Source organism: Triticum aestivum, chromosome 7D (genome assembly GCF_018294505.1).
Source record: "Triticum aestivum cultivar Chinese Spring chromosome 7D, IWGSC CS RefSeq v2.1, whole genome shotgun sequence".
NCBI lineage: Eukaryota > Viridiplantae > Streptophyta > Magnoliopsida > Poales > Poaceae > Triticum > Triticum aestivum.
In genome coordinates this window covers 104,634,765-104,656,598 of record NC_057814.1, presented here as the reverse complement: position 1 = coordinate 104,656,598, position 21,834 = coordinate 104,634,765, and the positions used below count along the sequence as shown (strand labels likewise).

Sequence of the window (21,834 nt, the reverse complement as noted above, 5' to 3'; positions counted from 1 at the left end):
CGACTGTACAGTACTAATATATGCAGTACGACCAGAGTGCATGCACGTACACAGTTTGACTTGATTCATGTATAAACTAGTACGAACGTCTCCGTATGAGAATGTTCGAAGCCACTGCTGATTCCCTCGCTTAACTGCACATACCATTTTCATGACCTAAAGAACTTGAACGGATAACCTCTGACTGAGCTCACCGTGAACTGATCAAACAAAGCTACAAAATCTATTGCTTCCTCCGGCAGAAAACATTGCACCACCGGCCGTCACTGCGTTCGCGAGCTAGGCAGCGAGGCCGCTGACCGGCAATCGATCCAGGATGCTCCACGAAATTTACCCATCTCCCGTCACAGGCTCACTCACGTAGTACGTAGCTCGATCCCTGTGTATAAATGCTGGTGCTGTGCTGGTCCGCATGTAAACCACACAGCAAGTACGTGCAGTACACAGGTGCAGAATTCGGTCTCGGTGCTATGGAGGGGTCGGCGAGGCGCTGCTTCTGTCTGCTCCTGCTTTCGAGCATCGCCGGGTCTTTAGCCACGGCGGCGCCGGTGGCGGTGACGGTGCCGGTGCGAGTGGGCGTGGTGCTGGACCTGACGAGCGACGCTGGCAGGGAGAGACTCGCCTGCATCTCCGTGGCCCTAGATCGATTCTACCTGAAACATCCGAGCTGCACCAAGCGGGTGGAGCTACGCGTGAAGGACTCGGGCGGAGAGCCCGTCAAAGCGGCGCAAGCTGGTACTTCCCACCTACTAGGCGTGAGGCTAGTAACATGCACTTGGGACTAGCAAACATGTTTATGTGGTACATAATTAAAAAAGAAAGAGGGTTAGAGTAACATAGGTAGATACCGTATCATGTTAAATGCTATGCTACTTTGTGTTATGCATGGCAATAAATATGATCATCTATGATACTACTTTATGATACTATACACTATGGAGGTAGTATCATATACTAGTATCATGCATATGATACTATTGTATGATGCTCCCCATTATGAGTAGCCTTTACAATGGGGAAGAACTTAGGAGTAACATCACACACTCCAATACAACTTTACTTATGTGGCACATATTTAATGAAGAGAGAGGTGCTTGTGGTAACTAGCTAAGTTACCGGAACATCACACACTCCAAGAAACAATGAGTCTATAACCTAATAAATACATCGTTGCATGACACTACATAGATGTTCCTACCCACTATGGAGGTAGTAACATAGTCTAGAGAAATGTGTAAGTTACTAGCTTATGTTCTTGCCCATTGTGACCAGCCTGAAGGACTCGGGTAGTAGTTTTTTTGTCTAAAGTTACTCCCCGCAGCTTTTTTTTGGAGGGGGTAATTTTGTTTTGGGTGGTAAAACGTGTCTCATTTATATCATAAGGATCATAGTACAAGCCACATACATAACGACCTAACAAAACTGAAAAGATAATAGAACGATAGCCTTTGCACACAAGAACACCGGCCAATAATAAAATTACAAACAAGACTGAAGAATCCTCTGAGCTTGACACCAACGCCCGTCACCTTCTCTGGCACCACCATGCAGCCACCAAAGGAGAAAATGACGGATCACCTCCACACCCGGGCTCGATGCGGCTCCATCGCTGATAAGCAGCTTTGCGAACCTTCAAGGTGGCTCGCCAATAAAGACGAAACCATTGCCGTTGAACGAATCGGACCGGGGCAACACACCGAGTCATCGAACTTCAGATCTGGCATCACCACCCAACTAAGACGTTGGAGGAGAAAACCATACCTTCCTTCCAGGAACCACGAACCCAGCATACCATCCACCATCTTTCAGATGCCGCCAACGCAGACCACAATCTGCATCCGCTTCTAGACTACCTCCCAGATGCTGGAGCAAACGCCGTCGCAATGGTGGAGCCCGAGAACACAGGTCCACCACGAGGATGCCACCGTCACCACATCATCCTTGCTTGAACAGACTGGTTTCCAAATCCATCCCAAAAGCAGATCGCCTCGCTGGCGAATGATCTGAAAATTTATTAGTCGGTGACGCCATCACCACCGCCGAACCAAGACGATGAGCATCCCAAACCCCTAAGAAATTAATGCCTAAAACAATCCACATGCGTGGATCCGGTGACCCCCCCCCCCCCCCTCACCTGTTGGGAATCGTAGCATAATTTAAAATTTTCCTACGCTCACCAAGATGCATCTATGGAGTCTACTAGCAACGAGGGGAAAGGAGTGGATCTACATACCCTTGTAGATCGCGAGCGGAAGCGTTCCAATGAACGTGGATGACGGAGTCGTACTCGCCGTGATCCAAATCACCGATGACCGAGTGCCGAACGGACGGCACCTCCGCGTTCAACACACGTACGGTGCAGCAACGTCTCCTCCTTCTTGATCCAGCAAGGGGGAAGGAGAGGTTGATGGAGATCCAACAGCACGACGGCGTGGTGGTGGATGTAGCGGGTCTCCGGCAGGGCTTCGCCGAGCTTCTGCGAGAGAGAGAGAGGTGTTGCAGGGGAGGAGGGAGGCGCCCAAGGCTTAGATCTTGCTGCCCTCCCTTCCCCCCACTATATATAGGGCCAAGGGAGAGGGGGGGGCGCAGCCTTGCCCCTTCCTTCAAGGAAGGGTGCGGCCAGGGGGGAGTCCTTCCCCCCCAAGGCACCTCGGAGGTGCCTTCCCCCTTTAGGACTCTCCCTTCTTTCTTATCTCTTGCGCATGGGCCTCTTGGGGCTGGTGCCCTTGGCCCATATAGGCCAAGGCGCACCCCTTACAGCCCATGTGGCCCCCCGGGGCTGGTGGACCCCCTTGGTGGACCCCCGGACCCCTTTCGGCACTCCCAGTACAATACCGATAAAGCGCGAAACTTTTCCGGCGACCAAAATAAGACTTCCCATATATAAATCTTTACCTCCGGACCATTCCGGAACCTCTCGTGACGTCCGGGATCTCATCCGGGACTCCGAACAACTTTCGGGTTTCCGCATACATATATCTCTACAACCCTAGCGTCACCGGACCTTAAGTGTGTAGACCCTACGGGTTCGGGAGACATGCAGACATGACCGAGACGCCTCTCCGGTCAATAACCAACAGCGGGATCTGGATACCCATGTTGGCTCCCACATGTTCCACGATGATATCATTGGATGAACCACGGTGTCGAGGATTCAATCAATCCGTATGCAATTCCCTTTGTCGATCGGTATGTTACTTGCCCGAGATTCGATCGTCGGTATCCCAATACCTTGTTCAATCTCGTTACCGGCAAGTCTCTTTACTCGTACCGCAATGCATGATCCCGTGACTAACGCCTTAGTCATATTGAGCTCATTATGATGATGCATTACCGAGTGGGCCCAGAGATACCTCTCCGTCACACGGAGTGACAAATCCCAGTCTCGATCCGTGCCAACCCAACAGACACTTTCGGAGATACCCGTAATGCACCTTTATAGTCACCCAGTTACGTTGTGACGTTTGGCACACCCAAAGCACTCCTACGGTATCCGGGAGTTGCACGATCTCATGATCTAAGTAAAAGATACTTGACATTGGAAAAGCTCTAGCAAACGAAACTACACGATCTTTTATGCTATGCTTAAGTTGGGTCTTGTCCATCACATCATTCTCCTAATGATGTGATCCCGTTATCAATGACATCCAATGTCCATAGTCAGGAAACCATGACTATCTGTTGATCAACGAGCTAGTCAACTAGAGGCTTACTAGGGACAGGTTGTGGTCTATGTATTCACACATGTATTACGATTTCCGGACAATACAATTATAGCATGAATAATAGACTATTATCATGAACACAGAAATATAATAATAACCGTTTATTATTGCCTCTAGGGCATATTTCCAACAGTCTCCCACTTGCACTAGAGTCAATAATCTAGTTACATTGTGATGAATCGAACACCCATTGCGTCCTGGTGTTGATCATGTTTTGCCCTAGGGAGAGGTTTAGTCAACGGATCTGCTACATTCAGGTCCGTGTGCACTTTACAAATATCTATGTCTCCATTTTGAACACTTTCACGAATGGAGTTGAAGCGACGCTTGATATGCCTGGTCTTCCTGTGAAACCTGGGCTCCTTCGCAAGGGCAATAGCTCCAGTGTTGTCACAGAAGAGAGTCATCGGGCCCGACGCATTGGGAATCACCCCTAGGTCGGTAATGAACTCCTTCATCCAGACTGCTTCCTGTGCTGCCTCCGAGGCTGCCATGTATTCCGCCTCACATGTAGATCCCGCCACGACGCTCTGCTTGCAACTGCACCAGCTTACTGCTCCTCTATTCAAAATATACACGTATCCAGTCTGTGACTTCGAGTCATCCAGATCTGTGTCAAAGCTAGCGTCGACGTAACCCTTTACGACGAGCTCTTCGTCACCTCCATAAACGAGAAACATATCCTTAGTCCTTTTCAGGTACTTCAGGATATTCTTGACCGCTGTCCAGTGTTCCTTGCCGGGATTACTTTGGTACCTTCCTACCAAACTTACGGCAAGGTTTACATCAGGTCTGGTACACAGCATGGCATACATAATAGACCCTATGGCCGAGGCATAGGGGATGACACTCATCTCTTCTATATCTTCTGCAGTGGTCGGGCATTGAGCCGTGCTCAATTGCACACCTTGCAATACAGGCAAGAACCCCTTCTTGGACTGATCCATACTGAACTTCTTCAATATCTTGTCAAGGTATGTACTCTGTGAAAGACCAATGAGGCGTCTTGATCTATCTCTATAGATCTTGATGCCTAATATATAAGCAGCTTCTCCAAGGTCCTTCATTGAAAAACACTTATTCAAATAGACCTTTATACTTTCCAAGAATTCTATATCATTTCCCATCAATAGTATGTCATCCACATATAATATGAGAAATGCTACAGAGCTCCCACTCACTTTCTTGTAAACACAGGCTTCTCCATAAGTCTGTGTAAACCCAAACGCTTTGATCATCTCATCAAAGCGAATGTTCCAACTCCGAGATGCTTGCACCAGCCCATAGATTGAGCGTTGGAGCTTGCATACTTTGTTAGCATTCTTAGGATCGACAAAACCTTCCGGCTGCATCATATACAACTCTTCCTTAAGGAAGCCGTTAAGGAATGCCGTTTTGACGTCCATCTGCCATATCTCATAATCATAGTATGCGGCAATTGCTAACATGATTCGGACGGACTTCAGCTTCGCTACGGGTGAGAAAGTCTCATCGTAGTCAACCCCTTGAACTTGTCGATAACCCTTAGCGACAAGTCGAGCTTTGTAGATGGTCACATTACCATCTGCGTCCGTCTTCTTCTTAAAGATCCATTTGTTTTCTATGGCTCGCCGCTCATCGGGCAAGTCAGTCAAAGTCCATACTTTGTTTTCATACATGGATTCTATCTCGGATTTCATGGCTTCTAGCCATTTGTCGGAATCCGGGCCCGCCATCGCTTCTTCATAGTTCGAAGGTTCACCGTTGTCTAACAACATGATTTCAAGGACAGGGTTGCCGTACCACTCTGGTGCGGAACGTGTCCTTGTGGACCTACGAAGTTCAGTGGCAACTTGATCCGAAGCTTCATGATCATCATCATTAACTTCCTCCCCCGTCGGTGTAGGCACCACAGGAACATTTTCCCGCGCTGCGCTATTTTCCGACTCGGAAGGGGTGACTATCACCTCATCAAGTTCCACTTTCCTCCCACTCAATTCTTTCGAGAGAAACTCCTTCTCTAGAAAGGACCCGTTCTTGGAAACGAAGATCTTGCCTTCGGATCTGAGGTAGAAGGTGTACCCAATAGTTTCCTTAGGGTATCCTATGAAGACGCATTTTTCCGATTTGGGTTCGAGCTTTTCAGGTTGAAGTTTCTTGACATAAGCATCGCATCCCCAAACTTTTAGAAACGACAGCTTAGGTTTCTTCCCAAACCATAATTCATACGGTGTCGTCTCAACGGATTTAGACGGTGCCCTATTTAAAGTGAATGCGGCAGTCTCTAAAGCATAACCCCAAAATGAGAGCGGTAAATCGGTAAGAGACATCATAGATCGCACCATATCCAATAGAGTGCGATTACGACGTTCGGACACACCATTTCTCTGAGGTGTTCCAGGCGGCGTGAGTTGTGAAACTATTCCACATTTCCTTAAGTGTGTACCAAATTCGTGACTTAAATATTCTCCACCACGATCTGATCGTAAGAATTTTATTTTCCTGTCATGTTGATTCTCAACCTCACTCTGAAATTCCTTGAACTTTTCAAAGGTTTCAGACTTGTGTTTCATTAGGTAGACATACCCATATCTACTTAAATCATCAGTGAGAGTGAGAACATAACGATATCCTCCGCGAGCCTCAACACTCATTGGACCGCACACATCGGTATGTATGATTTCCAATAAGTTGGTTGCTCGCTCCATTGTTCCGGAGAACGGAGTCTTGGTCATCTTACCCATGAGGCATGGTTCGCACGTGTCAAATGATTCGTAATCAAGAGACTCCAAAAGTCCATCTGCATGGAGCTTCTTCATGCGCTTGACACCAATGTGACCAAGGCGGCAGTGCCACAAGTATGTGGGACTATCGTTATCAACTTTACATCTTTTGGTATTCACACTATGAACATGTGTAGCATCATGTTCGAGATTCATCAAAAATAAACCATTGACCAGCGGGGCATGACCATAAAACATATCTCTCAAATAAATAGAACAACCATTATTCTCAGATTTAAATGAGTAGCCATCTCGAATTAAACGAGATCCAGATACAATGTTCATGCTCAAAGCTGGCACTAAATAACAATTATTGAGGTTTATAACTAATCCCGTGGGTAGATGTAGAGGTAGCGTGCCGACGGCGATCACATCGACCTTGGAACCATTCCCGACGCGCATCGTCACCTCGTCTTTTGCCAGTCTCCGTTTATTCCGTAGTTCCTGATTTGAGTTACAAATATGAGCAACCGCACCGGTATCAAATACCCAGGAGCTACTACGAGTACTGGTAAGGTACACATCAATTACTTGTATATCACATATACCTTGGGTGTTGCCGGCCTTCTTCTTGTCCGCTAAATATTTGGGGCAGTTCCGCTTCCAGTGACCACTTTCCTTGCAATAAAAGCACTCAGTCTCGGGCTTGGGTCCATTCTTTGACTTCTTCCCGGTAACTGGCTTACCGGGCGTGGCAACCGCCTTGCCGTCCTTCTTGAAGTTCTTCTTACCCTTGCCCTTCTTGAACTTAGTGGTTTTATTCACCATCAACACTTGATGTTCCTTTCTGATCTCTACCTCAGCTGATTTCAGCATTGAATACACCTCGGGAATGGTCTTTTCCATCCCCTGCATATTGTAGTTCATCACAAAGCTCTTGTAGCTTGGTGGAAGCGACTGGAGGATTCTGTCAATGACCGCGTCATCCGGGAGATTAACTCCCAGCTGAGACAAGCGGTTGTGCAACCCAGACATTCTGAGTATGTGCTCACTAACAGAACTGTTCTCCTCCATTTTACAGCTGAAGAACTTGTCGGAGACATCATATCTCTCGACCCGGGCATGAGCTTGAAAAACCAGTTTCAGCTCCTCGAACATCTCATATGCTCCATGTTTCTCAAAACGCTTTTGGAGACCCGGTTCTAAGCTGTAAAGCATGCCGCACTGAACGAGGGAGTAATCATCAGCACGCTGCTGCCAAGCGTTCATAACGTCTTGGTTCTCAGGGATTGGTGCTTCACCTAGCGGTGCTTCTAAGACATAATCTTTCTTGGCTGCTATGAGGATGATCCTCAGGTTCCGGACCCAGTCCGTATAGTTGCTGCCATCATCTTTCAGCTTGGTTTTCTCTAGGAACGCGTTGAAATTGAGGACAACGTGGGCCATTTGATCTACAATACATAGTGTAAAGATTTTTTAGACTAAGTTCATGATAATTAAGTTCATATAATCAAATTATTTAATGAACTCCCACTCAGATAGACATCCCTCTAGTTATCTAAGTGAAACATGATCCGAACTCAACTAGGCCGTGTCCGATCATCACGTGAGACGGACTAGTCAAGATCGGTGAACATCTCCATGTTGATCGTATCTTCTATACGACTCATGCTCGACCTTTCGGTCCTCCGTGTTCCGAGGCCATGTCTGTACATGCTAGGCTCGTCAAGTCAACCTAAGTGTATTGCGTGTGTTCCGAGGCCATGTCTGTACATGCTAGGCTCGTCAACACCCGTTGTATTCGAACGTAAGAATCTATCACACCCGATCATCACGTGGTGCTTCGAAACGACGAACCTTCGCAACGGTGCACAGTTAGGGTGAACACTTTCTTGAAATTATTATAAGGGATCATCCTATTGCTACCGTCGTTCTAAGCAAATAAGATGCAAAAACATGATAAACATCACATGCAATCAAATAGTGACATGATATGGCCAATATCATCATGCTCCTTTGATCTCCATCTTCGGGGCACCATGATCATCTTCGTCACCGGCATGACACCATGATCTCCATCATTGTGTCTTCATGAAGTTGTCACGCCAATGATTACTTCTACTTCTATGGCTAACCGTTTAGCAACAAAGTAAAGTAAATTACATGGCGTTATTCAATGACACGCAGGTCATGCAAAATAATAAAGACAAATCCTATGGCTCCTACCGGTTGTCATACTCATCGACATGCAAGTCGTGATTCCTATTACAAGAATATGATCAATCTCATACATCACATATATCATTCATCACATCTTCTGGCCATATCATATCACATATATCACTTGCTGCAAAAACAAGTTAGACGTCCTCTAATTGTTGTTGCAAGTTTTACGTGGTTTGTAGGTTTCTAACAAGAACGTTTTCTTACCTACGTATGACCACAACGTGATTTGCCAATTTCTATTTACCCTTCATAAGGACCTTTTTCATCGAATCCGTTCCGACTAAAGTAGGAGAGACAGACACCCGCTAGCCACCTTATGCAACTAGTGCATGTCAGTCGGTGGAACCTGTCTCACGTAAGCGTACGTGTAAGGTCGGTCCGGGCCGCTTCATCCTACAATGCCGCCGAAACAAGAAACGACTAGTAGCGGCAAGAAGAATTGGCAACATCAACGCCCACAACTTCTTTGTGTTCTACTCGTGCATAGTAACTACGCATAGGCCTGGCTCATGATGCCACTGTTGGGAATCGTAGCATAATTTAAAATTTTCCTACGCTCACCAAGATGCATCTATGGAGTCTACTAGCAACGAGGGGAAAGGAGTGGATCTATATACCCTTGTAGATCGCGAGCGGAAGCGTTCCAATGAACGTGGATGACGGAGTCGTACTCGCCGTGATCCAAATCACCGATGACCGAGTGCCGAACGGACGGCACCTCCGCGTTCAACACACGTACGGTGCAACAACGTCTCCTCCTTCTTGATCCAGCAAGGGGGAAGGAGAGGTTGATGGAGATCCAACAGCACGACGGCGTGGTGGTGGATGTAGCGGGTCTCTGGCAGGGCTTCGCCGAGCTTCTGCGAGAGAGAGAGAGGTGTTGCAGGGGAGGAGGGAGGCGCCCAAGGCTTAGATCTTGCTGCCCTCCCTTCCCCCCACTATATATAGGGCCAAGGGAGAGGGGGGGGGGCGCAGCCTTGCCCCTTCCTTCAAGGAAGGGTGCGGCCAGGGGGGAGTCCTTCCCCCCCAAGGCACCTCGGAGGTGCCTTCCCCCTTTAGGACTGTCCCTTCTTTCTTATCTCTTGCGCATGGGCCTCTTGGGGCTGGTGCCCTTGGCCCATATAGGCCAAGGCGCACCCCTTACAGCCCATGTGGCCCCCCGGGGCTGGTGGACCCCCTTGGTGGACCCCCGGACCCCTTTCGGCACTCCCGGTACAATACCGATAAAGCGCGAAACTTTTCCGGCGACCAAAATAAGACTTCCCATATATAAATCTTTACCTCCGGACCATTCCGGAACCTCTCGTGACGTCCGGGATCTCATCCGGGACTCCGAACAACTTTCGGGTTTCCGCATACATATATCTCTACAACCCTAGCGTCACCGGACCTTAAGTGTGTAGACCCTACGGGTTCGGGAGACATGCAGACATGACCGAGACGCCTCTCCGGTCAATAACCAACAGCGGGATCTGGATACCCATGTTGGCTCCCACATGTTCCACGATGATATCATCAGATGAACCACGGTGTCGAGGATTCAATCAATCCGTATGCAATTCCCTTTGTCAATCGGTATGTTACTTGCCCGAGATTCGATCGTCGGTATCCCAATACCTTGTTCAATCTCGTTACCGGCAAGTCTCTTTACTCGTACCGCAATGCATGATCCCGTGACTAACGCCTTAGTCACATTGAGCTCATTATGATGATGCATTACCGAGTGGGCCCAGAGATACCTCTCCGTCACACGGAGTGACAAATCCCAGTCTCGATCCGTGCCAACCCAACAGACACTTTCGGAGATACCCGTAATGCACCTTTATAGTCACCCAGTTACGTTGTGACGTTTGGCACACCCAAAGCACTCCTACGGTATCCGGGAGTTGCACGATCTCATGATCTAAGGAAAAGATACTTGACATTGGAAAAGCTCTAGCAAACGAAACTACACGATCTTTTATGCTATGCTTAAGTTGGGTCTTGTCCATCACATCATTCTCCTAATGATGTGATCCCGTTATCAATGACATCCAATGTCCATAGTCAGGAAACCATGACTATCTGTTGATCAACGAGCTAGTCAACTAGAGGCTTACTAGGGACAGGTTGTGGTCTATGTATTCACACATGTATTACGATTTCCGGACAATACAATTATAACATGAATAATAGACTATTATCATGAACACAGAAATATAATAATAACCGTTTATTATTGCCTCTAGGGCATATTTCCAACATCATCACCGACGACCGAGGTCGTCAGCGGAGGGGAGCCGCCGAAGGACGGTGATAGAGAAAGGCGCCCTGGCGGCTGGAGGCGAGATCACCTTTCTTTCTTCTCCTGAAAGAAAGCGATATGGCGACTCACCGACGTAAAATAGTGTACGTACCTTACGAAGGATCTTAGCTGGAACAATTTTATTGGTTAAGAAAAGTGAGGTGGGCCCACCCCCCGAAAATCAAGGGGGGGGGGTGTTATGAGTTAGGGATGGAAGGTTTAGTTAGTAAAAATTACGTGGGTGTAGCATTTTTGGTACTTCCCCACAGGTAAGGATGAAAAATAACCTGAAATATATAATATTTGTATTTGAGAAATAGCTATCTGTATCTGAAACATTTGCACGCCAACTAAAACAAAAATAAAAATTAAAGATAACATAATTTATTTTACAAATACAAACACAAATATGGTACAAGATTTTGACACAAATATGAATATGGATATATTCGTATGTAAATAAAATTTTGTAAGCTAATTTAAGAATTTCTAGCCTAATAATTTCGTATGCAATTATCCAATATAAAACCCTAATAATTTGTCAATTTTTTTTTACTTTTATACGATTATATAGGAAACAATATGCATTGTACAGAGACCGCGTCAATTAATTAGGATTGGAGAGAGTAGTATTTATTCATAAACATGTCTACCATTGACTTATTGTATGTTGCAAGTTGATTATTATGTGTCACATAGCTAGAGTATGTCGCTATTATTCGTATATGTTTCGAATCGAGGAAACATCTGATGTTTGATATGTATCCGTAGTCAGGTAACATCTGATCGGCATTCGCATCTGATAAAACTCATATTTACATTAGTATTTGTTTAGCAAATATGAAAATGGAAGTGGTAAGAGCACTATCCGATCTGCATATCTGTTTCCACCCCTACCCGCACCCACTCTTTAACCGTCGCACTTTGAACCCAAGGCCATATACACGCGTGTGTGAAAAATAATTTAATAGAAATAGGAAAAATATCACAATATGGAATATTTAGGCATTGAAGATGCTCAGGTCTTCTGGTTGCACACAGAGTTTTGCGACGAAAAGCCTTTTGTGGTGTCCTTGCACCAAAAAAAGTCGACGCTCTCTAAAAAAGTCTTTGTTAGAGCGGCAACTTTTTTTTTTCACAAGGCACCACAAATGTCATTTCTTCATGAAATTTTGCTTAAGGTTGGAAACATGATAGAAATGTCAAATTTCATATAATTTTGAATTTGCTTACTACTTCTTTTGAATTTACTGTTTATGCGTGCTTAGGAGTTCGGTTGCAGAAAGGAATTTTGGATAAATATTTTATTTTGCTAAGACAAGGTCTTTGTTAATGACATCTTTCTTAATACTTCATACTAGTTATGCAATACAATATCATGTAACATGTACCAGTATATTATTTTTCCTAATTTATTTATAATTCTAATTTGCATCGGATAAAACATACCTCCTCCAGTCCTTTTTATTAGGTGTAATTTTGTGGGTACATGTGTCCTGGTTTTAGGTAGATTCTGAATTTTTAGGTGCATTTAACCTTTTATCCAAATAGATTCCAATTCAACCCCCTCCCATACGAATCAGAAAAACCATTCATCGTCAGTAATTTCATCAAAGTAATATTGTTATTAGAGACATTTCAGCTCTAGATTATCCTTACTCACCATGCACAACTTTTTTTATAGATACACATTTTTCTTTTGACCCTAAGACGTTGACGCTTAGGAAAATACACATAAAGGGTGACCCTTGGGAAATTGTTACAATTTTCATAATGTAAAATTTACCACTAAATAAAATCATGTTTTCTTCTAATAAGCCTATAAATATTGATTCAATCGGCATCCTTTTTTTTGAGAAATCTCGCCCATTTTATTGATTTTTCGCATTTAATGGATTCAATCGGCATCTAATCTCCCTTTTTTATCTCAAGGATATTTATGCTCATATTGTAACACAAGTCCACGCCCAACATTCGATAAATAGGAATCTAGCACAACATTTGAAAAATAAGCCAAAGCCCATCTAGTTAAAAAAAAGTTCCAAGCCCATCAAGTTCGCCAAAACAAAAAAGAGTCGAAGCCCATCTCTGTGTTGACCCCAAGCGCTCAGGGTGTTCGACGCTTCGTCGACCCTGCGTCGCCGTGGCCTCCATCTCCGCCGCCGCCGGCGCCGCGAAGGCCTTCGGTCACAAGGTTTCCCCTCTCTTGCCTGTCTGACTCTTCCCGTCAGGTCTTCCAACTCCAAACGTTCCTCTTTTGCTGAACCGTCCGTCGCAGAGGGAGCACGCCGCCCGCGGTGCCGCCGACTCAGCAGCAGCACACGAACGCGAGCCGGCCTCGGGCTAGTTTGCACTGACTGTGTCCCCCGGCGAATGCTGCCCGGCCCTGACCACTTCTTGCTCGGTGCAGAGCGGCAGAGCCAATAAAATTCACCCCCCCCCCCCCCCCCACCCCCACCTTTTTTTTCCTTTTTCCGTGTGGGAGAGTCATATTTAGGGCTAATTTCCCCTTTACTTTGATGGTTTTCGTGCCAAACCTTTGTGCATAATCCAAAAGTTTGACCTATTTCTTAAGCTAATTTTGGTGTCTGTGATCTTTGCAGCTGATGATCTTATCAGTAATGCCCGAGCGCAGGCCATCATCTGGGGTCCTCAAACATCAACAGAAGCAGATTTCCTCTCCCACCTGGGCCGCCGCCACCACATTCCGGTTCTCTCCTTCTCCGGCATTTCTCCAGCATCGTGTGCCTTCTGGCTAGAAGATCCAGCAACAGCCTCCAGGGGTCACACCAAGATTGGCTTTACACTTGACAATGGCACTATAACATTTCTTACTCCAAAAACTGGTAGACGGAATAGCAGGCAGTTACAGACAGGAAAAGCAAGGATGAACTGCACAAGCCATAATAAGACGATTGTCAGGATTGCCGTGCCGCAGAAAGAAGGTTTTGAGGATTTTGTGCATGTTGCTGATCCTAATACCAGTTACCAAAAGGTCATTGGCTACAGCATTGATATCTTCGAAGCCGCTATGAAGCAGCTACGTCGTCCACCACGCTATGAGTTTTATGTCTTCCATGGTTCCTACGATGCGCTAGTAGGCAACGTCTCTTCAGGGGTGAGTGAGATTTTCTCATACATACTTGCATGGTTTGACTTGTAACATTTGTTTATTTGTGCTACTAAATTCATTTTGGCCTCTCTAATTTTTTGGTTGATGAACAGGTGTATGATGCAGCAGTTGGTGATGTTAGCATAACTCCTGATCGAGCTGCTGACACAGATTTTACAATGCCATACACACAATCTGGAGTGTTTATGCTTGTGCTCGCTGAGGACGAGCCAGAAACAGTTGAGTGGAAATTTGTGAAGCCACTGAGTTCGGCACTTTGGTTTACAACTGTGGGCTTCTTCTTCTATACTGGCTTTGTTGTGTGGATGATTGAGCGCTCCAGAAATCAAGAGTACCAGGGATCAAATTTGAGACAGTTCAGCACCGCTTCTTACTTCGCTTTCTCTACTTTGACATTTTCACATGGTTAGCACTTCATACTTAAACTTGTTGGCAATATTTGATGTCTTATAAGAGATTCAATTAGTTTACTACAGTAGTCATGTACTAAGTTTCTTGGTTATTCCATGCGCAGCTCAGACTATTAGAAGCCCCTTGTCAAAAATTGTTGTGGTGGTTGTTAGAAGTTAATCTAGTCAATGTATGATTTAATTAATTGTTGATCATGCTCATGTGTTGATGCATGTTTGACTCCTGCCATGTGAGCTTGATGTAAGGTACATGCACATGTCGTGCATTGTGTGAGAGGACATGCCACTGTGTGTCATGGCTGTCCATGCTTAGATCAGGAGCAGTACATTGTGAGTTGATGTGCTGCAGAGTTGGTAGGAGGAGTGGAGTGGGTCTCTGCTATGTAATAAGCTGAACCTTGCATTGGTTGCAAGCAGCACACCGAGCATTCGTTGCTGAAAAAGAGAAAAAAAAAAGAAGGGCATTTGTTGCCTGGAACCACAACTCGTGCGTGCCTCCTCTGTTTTTTCCTCCTTGCTCTGCTTCTCCTTTACTTTCAACAAACACTTCGTGTGCATGTGTAACCACAGAGAGAAGAGAGATCGAGGGACCTGTGACCAACATTTGGCCTCAGAGCTAGATTCGGCGGCGGCGCCGATGGCCACGACGCCGGAGGGGCTGCAGAAGGCCCTGGAGGATGCGCTGGCCGAGATAAACGCGATGCGGCTGGAGGTGGAGGCGACCAAGGCGGAGTTGGCGGCGGAGAAAGAGAAGCTGGGACTGGTACCGGCGGCGACGGCGCTGCCGGTGAGGTCCCGGGCGCCCATCAACTACCCACAGCTCACACGCAGCAACTACACGCTCTGGGCGATGCAGATGCGTGTGGCGATGCAGTCGGCGGGAGTTTGGTCGGCGACGAGCTCCGAGGACGTCGACCACGAGATGGACCGTGACGCCCTCCTCGCCATCTATCAGGGGGTGCCGGAAGATGTCCTGGCGTCCCTCGCCGGCAAGGACACGGCGAAGCAGGCGTGGGAGGCGATCAAGGTCGTGAACGTCGGCCACGACCGCGTTCGTGAGACGAACCTACAGACCTTGCGGAAGGCGTTCGAAGCTTTGGAGATGGAGGACACGGAGGCGGTGGACGCGTTCGCGACGAGGCTGAACAGGAGGGTGTCGTCCATCCGAGCGCTCGGCGACGAGGTTAAGGAGCTGACGGTGGTCCAGAAAATTCTCCAAGCTGCGCCGGCGAGGTTTATGCACTTGGTAACCTCGCTGGAGCAGTGTGTCGACTTGAAGACGCTCACCGTCGAGGACCTGTTTGGCCGGTTCAAGGCGCACGAGGAGCGCGTGCGTATGCGCTTCGGCAGTCCCGTCGACGGGCAGCAGCTAATGTTGTCCATCAAGCAGTGGGAGGCGTGGTCGTCGAGGAAGTCGAGCGGCGGTGCTGAAACCTCGAGCAGCGGCGGAAAAAGTGATGGCGGTAGTAGTCGCGGCGCCAACCGCGGCAAGGCTGCAGAGAAGCCACCACAAGCTGCAAAAGGTGAGAAAAAGAAAAAGAAATTCAAGTGTTATAATTGTGGTGAAAGAGGCCATTTCTCAAACGCATGTCCTAATCCAAAGAAAAAAAAGAAACAACGTTAGTAGCTGAGGTGCATGATGAGGATCCTGCTTTGTTACTTGCCAGTACATTCGTTGTAGTGCAAGGTAATGAAGAAGAGGAGAGAATGTTTCTGCAAGAGGTGAATGTGAAACCAAAATTAGGAGATAATGCAGGAGAAGAATCAGATAAGTGGTACCTTGATACAGGTGCAAGCAATCATATGACAGGGTCGATTGAGAAATTCACTGAACTGGACAAAACCATTGTTGGGGCTGTCAGGTTTGGAGATGGGTCTGTTGTGGAAATTGCTGGAAGAGGTACAGTGCTCATCCTTGCACGTAATGGTGGTCACAGAGGCCTGACTGATGTAAACTACATTCCCAAGCTCCGTAGCAACATCATCAGTCTCGGACAGATGGAGGAGCACGGCTGTAAAGTTGTTCTAGAAGAAGGTTTCCTCAGGATCTTTGATAGAGATCGATTTCTGTTAATGAAAGTACCAAGAGGGAGGAACAAATTGTATACCATAAATCTGAAGATGGGCACTCCTGTGTGTCTGCTTGCATCAGTTGCAGACAGGGCCTGGTTATGGCATGCTCGGTTTGGGCATCTGAACTTTGAAGCACTCAAGTCTCTAGCTCAACATGACATGGTGAAAGGATTGCCGCTTGTTAATCATGTTGGACAAGTGTGTGATGGCTGCTTGATTGGCAAGCAGAAACGTGCATCCTTCCCCAAACAAACATCTTACAGAGCAACTGAAAAATTGTCTCTTGTCCATGCAGACCTCTGTGGTCCAATAACACCTTGTACACCTGCTGGGAACAAGTATTTTCTGCTGATGGTTGATGACTTTAGCCGGTATATGTGGCTGGTCCTGATAAAGTCAAAAGATCAAGCTTTCAGTGCATTCAAGAAGATCAAAGTTTCAGCAGAATTGCAAGTAGGCAGCAAACTGAAAATGTTGCGTACTGATCGAGGGGGTGAGTTCACCTCGAATGAGTTCAGTGTCTTCTGTGAAGAAAGAGGCATTGCAAGGCAACTCACTGCACCATACACACCTCAACAGAATGGAGTGGTTGAGCGAAGAAATCAAACAATTGTGGCAATGGCTCGAAGTTTGCTAAAGAGTCAGGGAATGCCAGGGGTGTTTTGGGGGAAAGCAGTGATGACGGCTGTTTATTTGTTGAACAGATCGCCCACCAAAAGTGTCATTGGAAAGACACCGTATGAAGCTTGGCGTGACCGGAAACCGAGTGTTGAGCACTTGCGTACATTTGGATGTACAGCTCATGTGAAGGTGACTGGACCGTCAGGTGGGAAACTTGCTGATAGGAGTATACCCACAGTGTTTATCGGCTATGAGCAGGGCACAAAAGCATACAGATTGTACGATCCAACATCAAAGAGAATTTGTGTCTCACGTGATGTGGTGTTTGAGGAAGGAAGAAGATGGGACTGGAACACTGCTAGTTTGCCCAGACATGGTGATATTGAAGAATACTTTGTGGTACACACTGAACCAGAAGTAGACAATTCCACCTCTGTTGCTCCAGTACAGATTCAAATTGAAGAACACGCAGCTCAGACACCAGGATCAGGGGGTATGGGAACTCCAGGAAATTCAGCTGTGTTGGCTGATGCAGGAAGCATAGCCACAAATCAAAGTAGTGTGGCAGAAATGCCTGAATCTACTCAATTTGAAACTCCGCAAAGTGCATTGAGAATGCGTTCTCTTGATGAATTGTATGATGAGACATCTCCAAGCTGGACTCCTATTGATATGGATCATGTCCAGCAGCTAGAATTGTGCATGCTCGGAGAAGATGAACCAACACATCATACTGAAGCCTTAAAGCATGAAGCATGGAAGGCTGCAATGAAAGATGAATTAAAATCAATTGAAGACAATGAAACTTGGGAATTAACCACACTTCCGGCTGGTGTTCGTCCTATTGGTCTGAAGTGGGTTTTTAAACTCAAGAAAGATGCTGCAGGAAATACCATTCGCCACAAGGCACGTCTGGTGGCTAAAGGGTATGTGCAACGACGAGGAATTGATTTTGATGAGGTGTTCGCACCGGTAGCAAGGCTGGAAACAGTCCGGCTACTCATTGCAGTTGCAGCTCAGGAAGGATGGGAGATACATCATTTAAACGTGAAATCTGCTTTCCTAAATGGGGAGTTAGAGGAGGAAGTCTATGTGGTGCAGACTCCAGGCTTTGAGCAGAAGGAAAGTGAAGAGAAAGTATTCAAGCTAAGAAAAGCTTTGTATGGACTGAGGCAAGCACCTAGAGCATGGAACATTAAGTTAGACAGAAGCTTGATCTCATTAGGATTTGTTCGAAGTCCACTTGAACATGCTGTCTATGTGAGAAACTCTGGAGGTGCTCGGCTACTAGTTGGAGTATATGTCGATGATCTGGTGGTCACCGGCTCAAACATTGATGAAGTGAAAAAATTCAAGAAACAAATGCTTGATTTGTTTAGCATGAGTGATCTAGGATTGTTGTCTTACTATTTGGGAATAGAAGTTAAGCAATCAGAAGAAGGCATCAAGTTGAGCCAGACATCATATGCATCAAAAATACTGGAGAAAACTGGTATGCTGCAGAGCAATACTTGTCAAGTTCCCATGGAGCAAAGGCTAAAGCTAAGAAAATCTGGAGAAGGTAAGAAGGTGGATGCAACATACTACAGAAGTGTTGTGGGCAGCCTTCGATACTTGGTGAATACTAGACCGGACCTCGCGTACTCAGTGGGCATTGTCAGCCGCTATATGGAGTGTCCAACATCCCAACACTTAGCAGCAGTGAAGCAGATTTTGAGGTACATTCGTGGTACTCTTAACCTCGGTTGCAGCTATGTGCGCAAGAGTTCACAGGAACTGAATTTGCTGGGATATAGTGATAGTGATCATGCTGGTGATACTGATGATTGCAAGAGCACTACAGGTGTGATGTATTTCCTTGGTGGATGTCCAATTTCCTGGTTATCACATAAGCAAAAGGTTGTTGCTCTTTCATCTTGTGAGGCAGAATATATTGCAGCGGCAACAACTGCTTGTCAAGGTGTTTGGCTGAGCCGTCTACTTGCAGAGATGACAGGAAAGGAGCCTGTGAAGGTGCAATTGTTGGTTGATAATAAATCAGCTATATCACTTAGTAAGAACCCAGTTCACCATGACCGAAGTAAACATATAGACACACGTTATCACTACATTAGAGAGTGTGTGGAAGATGGAAGAATTGAGGTTGAGTACACTGCTACTGGAGATCAACTTGCTGATATTCTAACCAAGTCCCTTGGTCATTTGAAGTTCCATGAGCTGAGAAGCAGAATTGGTATGGTGAGTATCTCTGAAGCTTGCCAAGATTAAGGGGGTGAATGTTAGAAGTTAATCTAGTCAATGTATGATTTAATTAATTATTGATCATGCTCATGTGTTGATGCATGTTTGACTCCTGCCATGTGAGCTTGATGTAAGGTACATGCACATGTCGTGCATTGTGTGAGAGGACATGCCACTGTGTGTCATGGCTGTCCATGCTTAGATCAGGAGCAGTACATTGTGAGTTGATGTGCTGCAGAGTTGGTAGGAGGAGTGGAGTGGGTCTCTGCTATGTAATAAGCTGAACCTTGCATTGGTTGCAAGCAGCACACCGAGCATTCGTTGCTGAAAAAGAGAAAAAAAAAAGGGCATTTGTTGCCTGGAACCACAACTCGTGCGTGCCTCCTTTGTTTTTTCCTCCTTGCTCTGCTTCACCATTAGTTTCAACAAACACTTCGTGTGCGTGTGTAACCACAGAGAGAAGAGAGATCGAGGGACCTGTGACCAACAGTGGTATGGTGCTTTGTGGTGCTGATTGTAGTGCAGAGTTACACAGCAAGCTTGTCAGCCATACTAACCGCAAAGAGCCGCCGGCCTTCAGTGACAGATCTGGACCAGCTCCAGCTCAGGAATGGCTCTGTTGGACACCAAGAGGGGTCATTTCTGCGGTCCATCTTGATAAAAAATTATTATTTCGACAAAGATAGGCTACAGAGCTACATAAAGAAAGAGGACTATGCTGATGCTTTGAGAAATGGATCGGTATCAGCTATCGTTGATGAGCTTCCCTTCTTGACATCGTTCCTCTCTGATCCTCGGAATAAGGAAGAGTTTAGGATGGTTAATCTCATGTACATGACTCCTGGATTTGGTTTTGTAAGCCTTCTCAATCTAAAGCTTAGTATATTCAGAGTTTTGTCCTTTTAAGTGCTATGTTGCATCCTAACGACAGAAGCTAGTTAGTACCATCATGTTTTTTACCTTCAAGTATGGATTTTCTAAGCATCGTCATACATCTACCTACATCCATTAATAGTTTGATTGTACTGCACCAAAATTTCTCACAAACATACTTACATATTGTAGTGCTAACTGCTAAGCATATGATTACCCACAAAATATATTTTGGCTTTTGAGAGAAAAGAAAAGAAAAGTACACACTGGCATGTGCAACCACTTGTTCATTTGTGTCATGCTTTTTTTACCTCGAATCCTCGATCACGCCTGTCATTTTGTCTCAAAATGTAATACTATCATGATTGTTTTTCGACTATGTACATCTCCATGCCACTAAATTATATCCAATTTCCGGGTTTATCTACAGCCATGCTTACCTTTTTATCTGCAGGCATTCTGTGTAGGTTCGCCGCTGGTGCATGATCTTTCTACTGCCATCTTGAAAATAACTGGAGGCGATGAGGGATTGAGGATTCAACGAAAATGGTTAGGCGCAGATCCACTGTCGTCGTCGGCCAGTTACGGCAGCCCCGACCCCAGTTCCACACAAATCAATTTGCCATCACCGGAGTTATCTCAACTCTCATGTTGCTGGTAAGCATAGGGAGGCTAATTCATGCCAGCCGCACCAGTGGGAGAATAGCGGATGTGGAAAGTGTCAATCGTCATGGTGGTGACGGCGTCGGCCAAGCTTCCGTTCACTTGGAGAATGGCAGCATAGGTCACAGTTCTGCTGCCTCTGATCAACCTCTCTGTGAGGCTGTGAATAGCGAGTCCCATGGGCGCTTTGAGAATGCTGGCGGACACGAGGCTTGTCCAATGCGGCAGAATGGCATGCATAGGGGCTCTGCAACTGCAGAATCCATCAAGATTGAGATGAGAACTGTCTGAGATGAAGCTGATAGGGAAGTGCAGTATCCTCAAGGTGTGTTGTGAACATGTGATCCTTATTTTCGAGTACCTGTTATGTTGCCTTGAATTTGTGATGAATACTTGTAGTAGTGTTTAGCAGAGTGTAAGGTTTTGTCACAATCAGCTAGTTTTGTAAACTAATACCACTACTCCCTCCGATCCATATTACTTGTAGTAGATACGTCCATTTGAGCTATTGTTTTGTGGAGTGAGCTATTGTTTTGTGGAGTGGGTTGCTCACTCGCTTGATATGTTTTCAGTGTTTCTACATGAGGTATATAATTAACTCTTATGAACCATGATATATTTTTCTGTCAAGTTTTTACCCAGTACTCCTACTTATTGATCTTCCGGCCTCTGCAAGCGGATGCACACATCCATCATCTGTATGGTTTGCTTCCTATTTTTGTTGTCCCTCTTCCTTTTCTCTGCCTTTTCCCCATTTGTGAGGCAGTTCGTTAATCTTTCCCCTCTTCCAGTTCGTAAGGACTCTTGGGATATGATCACTATAGACTTTGTCGATGGGCTCTCGCAATCCGGCAAGTTGAATTGCATGCTGGTTATAGTGGAC

General features: G+C 46.0%; 1 pseudogene; it reads left to right on the top strand.

Moving 5' to 3' along the window:
- Nucleotides 1-389: 389 nt before the first annotated feature.
- Nucleotides 390-21,450, top strand: LOC123170908 (glutamate receptor 2.7-like; annotated as a pseudogene).
- The last annotated feature ends 384 nt before the right edge of the window (nt 21,451-21,834 follow it).